This window comes from Urocitellus parryii, unplaced genomic scaffold, assembly GCF_045843805.1.
Source record: "Urocitellus parryii isolate mUroPar1 unplaced genomic scaffold, mUroPar1.hap1 Scaffold_53, whole genome shotgun sequence".
NCBI classification, from domain to species: Eukaryota; Metazoa; Chordata; class Mammalia; order Rodentia; family Sciuridae; genus Urocitellus; species Urocitellus parryii.
Window position 1 is genome coordinate 776,039 of NW_027554068.1, and position 14,463 is coordinate 790,501.

Here is a 14,463-nt window from a genome sequence, read left to right on the forward strand (position 1 = left end):
AACAGATCCTCCGTTTCTACATTAATATCAATCATACTTCCAACCATAGGAAAGTTCATTACTGGATTCTCATTCTGTTGCATATGGTCACGTTTTAATGGTGGACAAGGGAATGACATTCAACTATAATTGAGATGCTCATATAATTTTAAGAGTTTCATTAAAATCATGTCACTCAACTACAATCATTTTTAAAAGAATGGTTTATAAGTATAAAGAAGGAGTGATCCAAAATCTTATTTTATTACATCTAAATAGAAATGTACCTTGATATTTGTGATTCAGATACATGATGAAATGTTTATATTTTCCATTGGGTACAGTTATTTAGTTTTCCATAAAAATCCATGCAACATTTACTTACTGCATCCTGTCAGAAAATAGATTTAGAGGTAAAAATATCTGTTATTTAAAAACTGTGTAATGACTATGGCTCTCAAAATATCAGTGGAAAACATACTTTTGATTTGTCTTGAGAAAAATATCACTTAATATTAAAACAATAGTTGCAAGATAATAATTGGAACAGCTCAGTGAAATTTCCCACGGGTAGTTAACAAGTCACAACATATAACCACCATTATAGCTGAGGAGGATATGAGTTGGTTCCAAAATGCCTTTATAACTTGAATCTTTTTATTTAAATTTTCCTTCTCTACAAATCAAGTAGCCAGGCCTGAAGAATTCTCCAAATACTTTGAGAAAAGCTTATACATATTAAATAACAATATTCCCTGGAGGATCTAATGGATAAAATTATAGACTCAATCAACTTTGTACAATTTGACTTTGAAGATAAACTCACATTGAAGCAAAACTGGTATAAATGAAAATGTAAATCTTAATATATAAAATTGAGATACATTAAGTTCCACTTCAAAATAGCCTTAAAAACTAGAAAAGAATAAACTGAAAGAAAACAAAAGCTCACATTTTTTATAAAAATTATCTCCTTCCCTGTTAATAATTATCAATTAATATGACTAATATACCAGAAAACAATTTTAAGAAGGAAAGTCTATTTTTGCTCACACTTTCAAAACTTTCAGTACTTGGTTGGCAAATACCACTGCTTTGGGCTTAAGGTCAAATAGAAAATCATGGCAAAATGTGGAGAAGAACATAGAGATTCAGGCTAATGGCATTAATCTTTCTGATAAAATATCACTAGAAAAAATTTCAAACATTAAAAATAAGATAGACATATACATACACGATCCATACAGAATCCCAAAGAAAAAAGATTAAGATAAAAAGCAGCTCTGCTAGACATATTATAATCAAAGGACCTAACACTGGAAATAAGAAAAAAAATAGTAAAAGATACACAAGAAAAACATTAGGCACATTTATATAAAATTTATATTTGTTTGCAGAAATTTAATTATATTTACATTTATAAGACTCACTTCAAACTTCTCACCTCAAACTCTAAAATCAAGGGGGATTTGAATCAAATATTCCAAGCTTTGAAAGGATACACTTGCCACCCAAGACTGCTATATCCAGCAAAGTTATGAACGAACAAGAAATGACATGATCAGTGAAACAATCCAGACACAGAATGCAAAGTGTTGAATGTTTTATCTCCTATGCAAAAGCTAGAGAGAAAAATGAAGAACAGACAGGGATCACATAAAATTAGAAAGAAGATCACACAGTGATGAGCCACCTGACTGGTTACAAAGATGTAGGAGGGAAAAGCAGTAGCTACAGGATGAAATGTACTTTGGAATAAATAAAAATGCCCTGAAGCTTCTAAGAATTCTTTCTCAATAAGGACTTAAATTAAAAACAAAAGTCTATGCCCTAAAAAACATTAGATGATTTAAGTGCCAGAGGAAAGGTATATTGCACATGTATCAACTGAGGCTATGGAGAGAGTTCATTCATAAGTCCCCAGAAGGCAGTACAGAGTGCAGTGACTGGAGGGCTACTGGGACTCACTCAGAAGAATCCCAGAACTCCTCACTTTCTTCACTTCAGTCATGGTTTTCACATCTGTTGGTAGATGGATGGGTTTTGACATGTCTATCACAAGTACAATATCAATATCCATTTTGCCATCTTTGATTTTGGTCCAATTATACAGTATGTCACAGCTTTCTTCCTCAAATAACCTCAAGTCCATGGTCAAAGGCTGGTTCTCCAATACAGATGCAAGTATACAGTCTGCTCTATCAGCCACTGATGTACCAGGACAAATAACATCATGTGTTGACCAGCAAACAGTGCTGCAAGAACTTCCACATCTCCAAATAGAGCTACCAAAACAGGCACAGATTGATAGTGGCTCATGAATAGAATGCTGATGTTACCAGCAGCACAGTTGATGCCACTATATGAAATACAGACAGAGTAATCACCTACCAGGGTCTTCATCATAAGGCCTGCTACTGGAAAATGAAGTGAATGGTGTTAGCCAAAGACCAATCACCAGACAATTCTACTTTGTTGAAAATACAAAGACCCCATCCATTCACAGCTTCTACTTTCTTGGTCAGAACAACTTCCTGTTCTTTCAACCCCAAACCTCAATATATGAGTAAGTCAGACTAGCACTATGCATCCGTTGCTTAAGAACAATGATCTTAGATATTGGTCTTTCCTTTTTCTTCTTCTCCTTATGACTTTGAGAAGGTCCAATTCACAGTGCTAATTAACCTCACTTGCTTCAGACATACAGCGAGCTCCCAGAGAAATTTGTGAAATTGGAGGGAGGCCTTCCCACTGACACAGGGCCTACACTGCAGGAACTCTTAGAAGGTCCAGACACTATTCCAGCTCCTGCAATATCTCACTTCTCAATTGCTGGGCCTCCCTGATCCAAGCTTGGAAGCCACCTGCCAGCATCGAGGGCTTCTTCTTCCCTTCAAGCACAAACAGTGAAGAAGCTTTGCTCCTGGAACTGGAGGTATCATCAAGGTAAGATCCTCCACCTTGGCATGCTGTGGTTGTTGGGAGTTGGGGGTACAAAGTGCAACATGCTGGCATTTACACCAGGACACCTGGATATTCAGCTTTTCAGTGGCAAGATAGCTTTTAAGAAGGGTGAGCCTTAAAACATTGAATCAGACAGACAGCAAAGTTATCGAGTACTCAGCTTGCACAACTTGATGACAAATGTCATTGGAAAGACACTGTTTACTGGCAAAGGCAAAATAAACTTCAAAGTACCAGAAGAGATACAAAAAGTGCTTTTGGCAATGTGAGCTTGCTTTAAATTATAGTAGTCATTGGTATACAAAACAATGAAATCCTATCAACCAGATAGAACCTATTGACTATGGTGAAAAAGGACACAAGTTTGCAGGAGACTCCTCATGGAGAAAAAAAAAAAACAGGGCCAAATGATTTTCAGAACCTGGATTTCATATTCTCTATTTCAATATGCTTAATAAGAAATGGAAGTTTCTCTCTAACTAATGCCCACAAGCAGTCACTATAAAACACTTCCCCATCCTGCAGAAAACCTATCTCACCCCCAGGTACAGGCCCTACATCCTTGAGGACACACATCTCTACTGGGTGTGTGTCCCCAAGCTTGGCATTCTCTAAAGTCTGCAAATATCACTCAGCCAATGCCCAGACTCAAACTGCTACTCCTCAGAGAGTAGCCCCTGCATCATTGCCTCCCACTGATTCCCCTCCCAGCACTGCCACCCCTCCCATCACTCCCAGCCCACACATCGTAACCCCTACAAGAACCCTGTCCTGACAGGGCCCTGCATTCTAACTCTTCCCCTTTCTGGAAGCTCCCACTGCCTCCCACTCTTCTGCTGTTCACTAATACCTAGACACACATCCCAGGGCTTCCAGGCAGCCAAAACCCTGTGGTGCGTGTAGAAGGCAGGTGGTCCTCCCAGCAGCAATGTTCAGGAGCACACTTCCCCATCATGTAGGCCACAACTAACCCACAGTTTGTGTCATTCCCCTGGAGTCAAGCCCAATCCAGATCTGGGGGAATCTCTTCTATCCTCAAGCATTGGTGGTGGTCTGCCAAGTGGATGTTGAATGAGAGCCCACACTGCCTTGCTTCTCAAATGCAAACCAGTGCCTCTTACCTTGCAGCAGGGTCTCCAAGTGTCTCCTATCCACTGACTCATGGCCAGCCTCAGAATCTCTCTCCAGCACCTGCAAGATTACACTTGGTTTGAGTGTGAGAACTGATGTTTCTAGAGGAAATTCCCTTGACAGTGGAGCACCATCCTTCTTATTCTACTTGGCGTCCCATCCCATCAACACAAACTGTCATATACAGAAGTGGAAATTAGAGTGCAACATTATCAAGAAATACTCTTCACAAGAAACCAGGTCACTGACTTGAGGCTCAGAAACCTCCTACTCAGCAAGCAAGCCCTGAAAACTACCAGGTCATGGATCACAGGCAATGGTGCTGCTATTTCCATATATTTCTAATACCAACCACAATGTTTTACTAAGCATACAGATAACAGGGATACATCTATAAAAACTGAGCATGAACAGAATGAGCCAAAATAACCCATGTTAAAATTTAACTACCACAAATGAGTACAACTTTGGTACATCTAAGTTTCTTCTGGTCAAAATATAAACGTCATTTACAACAGAATTTGAGAGAAAATAAGAACTTCACTCACACTCGACTTTTTTTTTTTAATTTACATGCAGAAAGAAACTGGAAGCAAGAAATACAGACAAGGAAAAGAAAGGCAATATCCTCACCATTATTACAGTACTAACATATCAAGGCTAAACTAAAACAATTCCAGATTCTTCTACCTAAGAAAGATATACACAAATCTCAATATATAGCTAATATTTTCTCAACATATAATACTTTGCTGTTCAGAGATACCTTGAAGGATCATACAGCAGAATCCTTTTTCCTTCCTACTGGAGAATGTCATGGTCCCCCTCAGGCTCAAAATACTTTTGAATACTTAATTGCACACTTGTGAATTGTATTTGGACTCAAAATCATCTCATCATGCACTTCAAAAAGGCTCTACTGTGGTCTAAATGTCTGTATAGACACTGGGGACCATGGTAACAAACACCACTGGACAGCTACTCTGCTTATGGGCAAAGACCAAATAAAAGTTAAGAAAGAAGTACACAAAATGTTTCCAGCAACATTAAGTTGTGCATGGATGTGGAAATCTTTAGCATACAAAAGAGTGGATCACTACCATTCAGTTGAACTGGGATGAATGATCAGTGAAGAAGAAAATAACCACTCCTGAGATAACCACTCCTGAGACTGATCAGGTGAAGTACAGACCTGCACTAAAAACCTGCAAGTTCTTCTTCAGAGGAAACAATACCACTGGCATCCCACGTTCTGAACCTTGATTTCAAATGACACCACTTCAGGACACTTATTAATGAAAGAAATCTCTCCCTTATTCCAGTCCAAGTGTTCTTCCCACACCCTGAAGCCCTCCCAGTTCCCAAGCTTGGCATGCTATCACCTCTGGAAAGCTGCTGCCCCCAACAAACACCCAGACCCAACTTCCTCTGCTCTGCACAGAACCCCTGAACAGGCTCCAATGGTCTCCCCTCCTCCATCTCCTTCTCACCCCAACCTTCCTCAGCAACACTGTGCTGGTCCCCTGGAACTTCTTTTGACAGGGGATGAAATGCCCCCCCATCACACTAGAGCCTTCCCTACCTGCTGCTGGATGCCCTTCCAGGATGGGGTTTGGCTGGCAGGTGATGTCATCCAGGATGGTACAGAAGACTCCAGGTACCACAGTCCAGCCTCTTGGGAATGTAACCCTGCTTACATGAAGCAGAAAGTTTTTAATTCTTACTGAATTGAGAGTAAATGTCATTTGTATTTACCTTGGGCTCCCCATCCAGAATCTACTAAAATTTAACCTCGTGTTTTACCATGAGCTCTTCTTGTCATTTACATTGTTTCTCTTCTATCCATAATAAAGTATATATTTTTAAAAAGTTCATTTTCAGGAAAATTCAAAATCTTTGTGCATTTTTAAAATTAAAATTTCTTTTAATCTATACTGTATATTTCATCATATGCTGCCCTGCTCAAGAATTGCCCTTCCATATTTAGTACTTTAGAGCTAAGTTTTGAAACAGGGTGATAACAGAAAAGGGTGGGATGGTATATATTCCATATACTTATATTTTTGTGTTTAAACATTTTAATAACAATGCATTAAAAATAAAAATAAGGACTGCTTCTGTGTAACAGTGGAAACTCTTATCCAGATGCAGTGGTGTACACTTGTCACCTTATTTATTCAGTAGGCTGAGTCAGGATATCTCAACTTTGAGGCAAGTTTCAACAACCTACTGAGAGACTAGACTGGCTGAAAAAATGTTTTTAAAATTTGAAATACTTAAGTACAGTTGTATAGTAAAGTGCCTCTGGATTCATTAACAAAAATTAATGAAAAAGGTGGGGAGGACATCTCCACTGGGAGCTGACCTGGGCAGTTACTTCAGATTCCCTCCCTGTGCACCCACACAGAGTCACACCCTCTCTTCTGGCCAGGTTTCTAAATTTTGGAGAAAAGCTTTTGCTAACTGATTAAGATGTGAACTGCTCTATAATGTTTCTTTTAATTTACAAAACCCAGAACATCTGGTGATTCTCAGATAAAATCAGAATGTGTCATGCCTCTTCTTTGTCTTTGCTTATACCAACATGAAACAAGCAAATTTCTGTGACATTTAACATGCAGAAAGTAATATGTCTACTCAAAGAAAGTATAGGTACTAGCCCCAGAAAGTCATGCTCCATTGTGATGGTCCATTCAGAAAGGAAGAAAAGCAAACACACCCTGGATGACAAAAGTTCTGCTGAGAGAAACCTTCCTTCCCACTGCCTCACAATCCCATCTTTCTCTCCCTATAAAAATCCTTTGTGTCCGTGGGATCCCCAAGAGGACACTATGAGGATGACGGCCCCCCCTTTTCCAATGTGCTGGACCTTCAGTAAACCTAATTTCTTTCCCACTAATTCAAATTTCCTGAATACTGGTTTTCCAGTAATGAGGAGCCTGGACCTGGGTCTGGTAACCTCTGGATTTGGCCAGTCTTCTCTATCACTGATGATGAATCCAAATTCCTTTTTTAAAACCCCCTTTTACATCATGTCTAGATGCTCCTGTTTCAACAAATGATTCCTTTATAATTTCAGAGTGGCCCTTTTATACAGATAATGGTTTGTGAAGATACAATTGCTCACACCCTATAGCAATTATATAGGGTGCTAGTGATCAAAAGGTACAGCAAGGCATTGCCTTTACTTCCATAAGTGCTCAACAAGCTCACAAATGCTCACACACCATTTACAGAGTGTAAAGAATCATGAGCTCACATATCTCTTGATGCACCACCTATAGGGTGCAGAAGCAGACCATCTTTATCTTCTCCCTGAAGCAATGGATCATTTTATCAACTAATCTGGAATCTCACACTTCAAAATAAACTCCCAACATTTTTATTACTCCTAGGAGGGTAATATTTGCCAGCTGTTGGACAAAGGTCTGGTGCCTCCCAGGACACTAGCTTTGTTTTCATCACGTGCCCTGAATGAAGGATGCTGAACAATTCAGATATTGGTGTTTTAACCATCTCCTGCTAAAAGTCAGTGCATGTGCCTCAAACTTTTACTGAACTACCCCCTGATTGATCTCTATTAATTCAGTGATCATTTGGAAAGTTAATCAGTGGAGAAATTCACAGAGGTGCCTTGTGTAGTTATAAACCTGTTACTCTGAAGCACAATAAAAACATTCCCAGATATAAGGTACAGGAGAGAAGACACTTTTTACTTTCTCTTCCATACGCTTGTGGTCTTAGGATTTTGCTTCTCTTATTTGTTCCTGTTTCTTTTTATCCATTTTCTTCTTTAATTCTTTCTTCTGAAGTCAAAATAGAAAAGCAGGCAAAACAAATGGCAGTTTGTGTTGATACATTTTATATATATTTATTGAAATGAGAATACAGGCTTACTTCTCACTGAGTTCTTTGAGTTCTTTCACTGATTGTTCTAACACCCTTCAGCAACATCTGTAAACTTTTGAATGAACCAATTTGTTTTTTATATGATCACAAGTAGAGCCTCTCCCCCTACCTCATCCACCCCAAACATCTGTGTTTAGAAAATCAATGATGAATGCTAAACAATATTTTAAATTGTCAAAATCTAACACTGGCAAAGAGGACATAATATTAAACCATCAAATTATCTGGGCCGACGGGTTTTCATAAGAATGTCTTATTACCTCATTCAAACAAACTGAATTCATTAGAGTGTTGGGCCTGTTACTGCAGCTTGGCTCAGGGAAAACACAAATAACAGTGCAGAACTAGGTTTCTTTCTGTACTCTTTGACTTACTGAAACTGGGATTTGGTTAAAGAACCTACATTTTATGAACCTACATTCATGATTTTAAATAGGATTATCACTGCCTTTATCTCTTAAAGGTATTATGACTCTTGAAATGATCATGACACAACTGTAAGTTATATTTTTGTTTCCATGTGTCATTTATTATTGAATTGCTTCAAAAGTGACATGAGTTGCCCACTTACAAATCTTCTTCACAGCAAAGAAAACAATTAAGCATGTGAAGAGAACCTACAATGGGAGAAAAATTGTTACCACCTGCACATCAGGTTCACCATTCATCTCCAGGATATATAAAGAAATCATAAACCTTATCACTGTAAAAACAAGTATTTCAATCACCAAATGGGCAAAAAACCGAATAGGCACATCACACAAGAAATTCAAATGGCCAACAAATATATGAAATAAATGTTCAACATCACTCCAAATTAGAAAAATGCAAATTAAAACTATGCTGACATTCTGTCTCACTCCAGTTGGAATGGCAATTATCAAGAATACAAGTAATAATAAGTGTTGGTGAGGATGTGGGAAAAAGGTTCACTCATACATTGCTGGTGGGACTGCAATTTGGTGCAACCAATACTGGAAAGCAGTATGGAGATTCCTGAGAAAACTTGTAATGGAACCACCATTTGACCAAGTTATCCAACTTCTCAGTATAAACCCCAAAGTACATAAAATCAGCATAACAGACCCAATCCACCAAAGGCCAAATAATCTTTATGATATGTTGATACTAACAAATAATCAGGAGGGAGAGGGAAGAATATAAGTTAATTGGATTAGAAAAAGGGAAATAAAAGGAAGGTAGGGGAAATGGGAATAAAAAAGACAGAATGAATCAGATATAACTTTCCTATGAATACATACACAGTGAAACCTCAATTCATATACAACCATAAGATTGAAATCCTAGTTAAAATAAGTTATATGCTACACTTTATGTATATATAATATTTCAGAATTCACTCTACTGTCATATATATATATATATATATATATATATATATATATATATATAATTATAAAAAATTTCCATAGTATAAACCCTCATACAATGTTCAAGGGCATTCTAGTAATTTCAATTTAGAAGAGTAATATTGTAACTTTTGGGATAATTGATGAGCAATTATTTTATGCATCTATTCCTGCTCGAAGATTCTCAAAGACTGTTACTAAAAGATTTGAAGTCTTTTGTAGTATTCTAGGATCACTTCTGGGAAGCAGTTTCATATCTACAGAGATTCAGGATACAGAACTATTCTTTCAAGGAACAGGTGGATTCATGCTACAGTTATACTGTGACTAAAACCTTGTAGGTTACATGTACTTCTGGCTGGAACAGAACTTTACTGAGCTTCATATCCTAGTTTTATCTAGTGTGGGTGATGCCTGTATGTACTTCACATGGGAAATACAGGGACTAGGGGACATTAAGTGGTCAGGACATGTTCTGGGTTGAATATAATGTCCATTCTGGCATATCAGGTCATTACCTCATTTTAAATGAGGCTTTTGCATGTGTAAATGTTATATGAGGTCATAGTGGATTATTGTGGGCTATAATCTAATGACTCATGACCTTAGAAGATGAAAATTTGGACAAGTATACCTGTCCAGAGAGAACATCATGTGATTATGGTGACAGAAAAATTAGAGATGAATCTACATGTCAAGGTATGCTAAGGATTTCTGACAACCACTAAAAGCTAGAGTAGACAGGGAAAAATCCTCCCCTAGATCTTTCAGAGCAGATACCTTATAATAATTCAGATTGGATTCCTAGACTTCACAACTGTGGTACAATAAATGGATTTTTTTAAGACACCCAGAAAGTATTATTTTTCAAAGTAGTCCTAGGAACCCAAAAGGGCCAATATGTTGGGCTCCTCCTTGGCACTCAGTAGAGGGGTTAGTCCCAGACTGGTAGCTTCCTCTCATCAAAGGAAAAAAGGAATCCTAATGTAGTCAGCAACATCCTTTGTCCACAAAGTCCTAGATAAAATAGCATGAAAACTCAGTGTGAAATTCTAAGTGTAAATGATATTCTGAAATTCACATGGAAATCAACAATCCAAAAGATGAGATTCAAAAACTGATATGTAGACAGTGTTTGAAGTTCAGAGGTAGGGCTTCCAGTCTTCAGGGAAAAGATCTGCAAATGAGGAAGGCCCATGAGACTGGAGGATGCCAAGTGCTTCATTTTATTATGGACATATGCAGGTATGATCTAAGTAGGAGCTAGCGGTTTTTCTGTAGGGCACTGGGAAGAGAGGCAGGGAAAAAAGGTGAAGACTGGACCCAAGGAGGACTTTATGTCACTTTTATTGTCCCTGAAATTTCTAGACCAGGATCATCAGTTGGAAGTGTTTAGACCTGGGACATTAGCAAACCATGGGGACTTGTAAGAAATAGAAATGCTCAGGCCCACCTCTGGCCCCTGAGTCAGACACTCTGAGTTGAGGCCCAGAAGTCTGAGTTTGAGTGAGCTCTCCATGTGATCGTCATGCACTTTATTTGAGATGCACTGTTCTAATCTTGAACAGATGGCCTATGGTGAAAGCACAAATTTTATTCTCTATAAGGATACCTGGGAATTTCAGAACCATACTGATAGCTTTTCTCTTCCATGTTTCTGACACTTCATCCTAGTCTCTCTTAAAATCAAATATCCAAAAGAATATGTAGTGATATTAGTGATATATATATTATATATATATATATATATATATATATATATATATATACACACACACACACACACACACACACACACACACACACAATGGAATATTACTCAGCCTTAAAGATAAATCAAATTAGGGCATTTGCCAGTCAATTGATGGAACTATGGACTATCGAGCTAAGTGAAATATTTCAGTCCCAAAAAGCAATGGCCAAATATTTTCTTTTATATGTGGATGCTAACACACAATAAGGGATGGAGAGGGAAAAACAGAAGTTCACTGGAGTAGACAAAGGGGAATGAAAATAAGAGAACAGCAGTTCATTAGAATGAACTGGATATAACTTTTCTATGTTTATATATGGGTCATGACCAGTGAAATTCCACACCATGTACAACCCTTCTCCCACAGACTCAGCATAGTCACCCCTTCAGTCACTGCCTCTCAGGGACAGGAAAAGAACATCCCCTCCCCTGCACTACCCCACCCACTCCTACCCCAGGGAGCTCCTACCTTACCCACCTCCTACCCCACCCACCTCCTACCCAACCCTGCTCCTGGTTCCCTACGAAATCTCCAGCCAGGGTCCCATCCCCCACAGGCCTCAGCAGGTCGCCCCTTCCATGAACCACCCAGTCTGCCTCCCCTCCATGCACTACCCCACACAGCTCTGGACCCAGGATGCCACTCCAGCCGTGGCTGCACCCCAGAAACTGCTGGACACACTGGCACCCTCCCTACATGAGGCTCTCCTCCCAGATCCATGATGGCCAACAGGAGCATAATGGGTGAGCACGAGACTGTCCCAGTGGGAAGCCTCAAATCCTCACCAGGAACCTCGAAATGGTAAGGACAGCCGCTACATCTTACCAGACGGTGACAAAGCTGCGTGGCCAGAAGAGAGCAGCCCAGGCAGCCTTCTGCAGGAAGAATCTCACCTACTTGAAGACACGTGCTCCTCCACCATCTTCCGGACACCTCTAGGCCGCGGGAAACCCACTGCGCCGAAGCAGTTTGACGTGCGACCCTGGGTGTGTCAGTGCGTGCATCTGTGCGTGTGCCCTAAGGGCGCCTGTGAGTAGAGGGCGGGGCTGTGCCCTGCGATATTGGGGCTAGGCCACCTGGTGGACATGGGTGGAGCAGGAAACAGAGCGCCCTGGAGGATGGGAGGATGGCTTGTGTTGTGCAAGCTTCTTCCACTGCAGGGAGGCGCTGCCCAGGCGGCGGTGCTAGGGGCCAAGATCCCTGTCTGCCAGAGTGCGGGAGGCAGCGTGGAGTCCCCTGGTGGTAGCGGTTGGGATTGATGCACACCTTTTGCTGTTTGAAGCCAAGAGAGCACTCAGAACCCTCCTGGCTTCAACTTGTGGGAGGGCTGCAGTTCTGGCCAATGCAGCACTAGGCACTAAATAACTGGAGCCAAACTTGGCAGTGGGAAAGTTGCAGGCACCGATCCAGGGACCTGATAGTGGTGATCTGATCGCTTGGTTGGCCATGACTGCTGAGGTTCCCTGTCATTTACAATTATAAGAATGAATTTGGAAGACATTTTGCTAAGTGAAAGAAACCATGTCACCACTTAGTAATTAAGTTCTTTATTTATGTTATCCTTTCAACAAACTTTGAGTTCTCTTGTATGTCTGTCAAATAATGTGTCTTGTGGTGGAAATAACCAGTCCATCTGCTCTGGTGACAAGGTTTAATCACAAAATTCAAGAAACTGAATGTTGAATCAGTTCCAAGTTTGTGCCAAGTCATCCCATGCTTTAATTCTCACCTTGCAGAATACTGCAAGCCTGGGCAAGCTAGTCTATGGAAGGATGAAAACAGTGAAACTTAGGCAATCTAAATTGAAGTTATCCTCAAGAATAGTCTAAAATTCTTAAGCAAAAAATATGCTGGAGGAATCCCAATACTCATTTCAAATTACACTGAAGAGACAAAACAACAATAAAAAGCATGGTAATCACAAAAAAGTGTACACAGAAATCAGACTAGAATACAAGATACAGAGACAACCCACACTTACATATTCATTTGATTCTTGACAAAGGGCCCAAAAACATGGAATGGAGAAAAGACAGCTTGGCCCATGTTTTTATTGTGTGGCTATTGTTCTTAAAGATTTAAAATATTTAAAATACATTTTAGATATTAATCCTTAATTGGGTGTGTGGTTTGAAGTTGTTTTCTTTAATTTTGTAATTGCATTTTCATTATTTTTATTGTTTCTTCTGCTGTGTAGAAGCTTTTTAGTTCCACTTCTCCATTTTAGTTTATATTGTCTGTGGTTTTGGTTTTATAACCCAGAAATCATATCCAAGAAAAGTTACTGACAAAAAGCTCCTAATTTCTACAGTGGTTAATTTTTGGTGTCCTACACTGCAAGCATTATATTTTAGTCTTTAGTGTCTATTGATGTGATTTTTTATGATGTAAGAAAAAATTTAATTTTATTCTTTTACTAGTGTATATTCAATTTTCTTATTAGCATTTGTTACAAATATTGTCCTTTCCCCTTTGTGTCTTTTTGGAAACTTTGCTGAAGTTCACTTGGCATATATGTGTGTTTTATTTCCAAGTTCCATGTTTCAGTGTTACAGATGTCTGTCATTATGCAAGGAAAATAATATTTTAATAAACTATGTAGTATATTTTGAAATCAAGAACTGTTATTCCTCCTTCAACATTATTCATTGTCAAAATTCATTTGTAAAAGTGTGGCTTTTGTGGTTTTATATGAATTAGTATAAAAATAAATATTGCCTTTGGTATGTCTGTTGCAAAGGCCATTGGCATTCTGTGGAGGATATTATTGAATTTAAAAATTACTTTGGGTGTTAGAGGTATTTTAACCATATCAACTCTTAACACAAAATCACAGGATGTTTATTTATTTGTGCCTGCTTTAATTTCTTTTATCAATGTTTCATAGTTTTCAGTGTACAATTTTCACCTTTTAACTAAGTCAATCCTGAATTATCTTACTGTTTTTGAGGCTATTGTAAATGACATTTTTTTTTTTTTGCTTTTAGGGTTTATTGTTAGCATATGAAATGTAACTGAATTTTGCTTGTTGATTTCATATCTTGTAAACTTTCTGGATTCACTTATTTTGACAAAATTATTTTTAGATTATTTAGCAAGAATCTACATGTAAGATTAAGTCATATGAAAACAGAGGTATTTTCACTTCTTTACAATGCAGATGTTTTTATTCCTCTTCTTCCACTATTGCTCTGAATTATACTACCAGTATTATATGGGAGAAAACTGATAAAGATGGGCCCCCTTGTCTTGCTCATGATGTTGGAAGAAAAGCTTTATTTTTTTATTGTTGATTATAATATTAGCTGTGGACTTTTCATATATTGATTTGATTATATTGAATTAAATTCCTACTT

At 38.5% G+C, this 14,463-nt stretch overlaps 1 pseudogene; it reads left to right on the plus strand.

The window, feature by feature from the left end:
• LOC144252687 (leucine-rich repeat-containing G-protein coupled receptor 4-like) overlaps positions 1-14,463 on the plus strand; it is a 43,739-nt pseudogene that overhangs the window by 9,065 nt on the left and 20,211 nt on the right.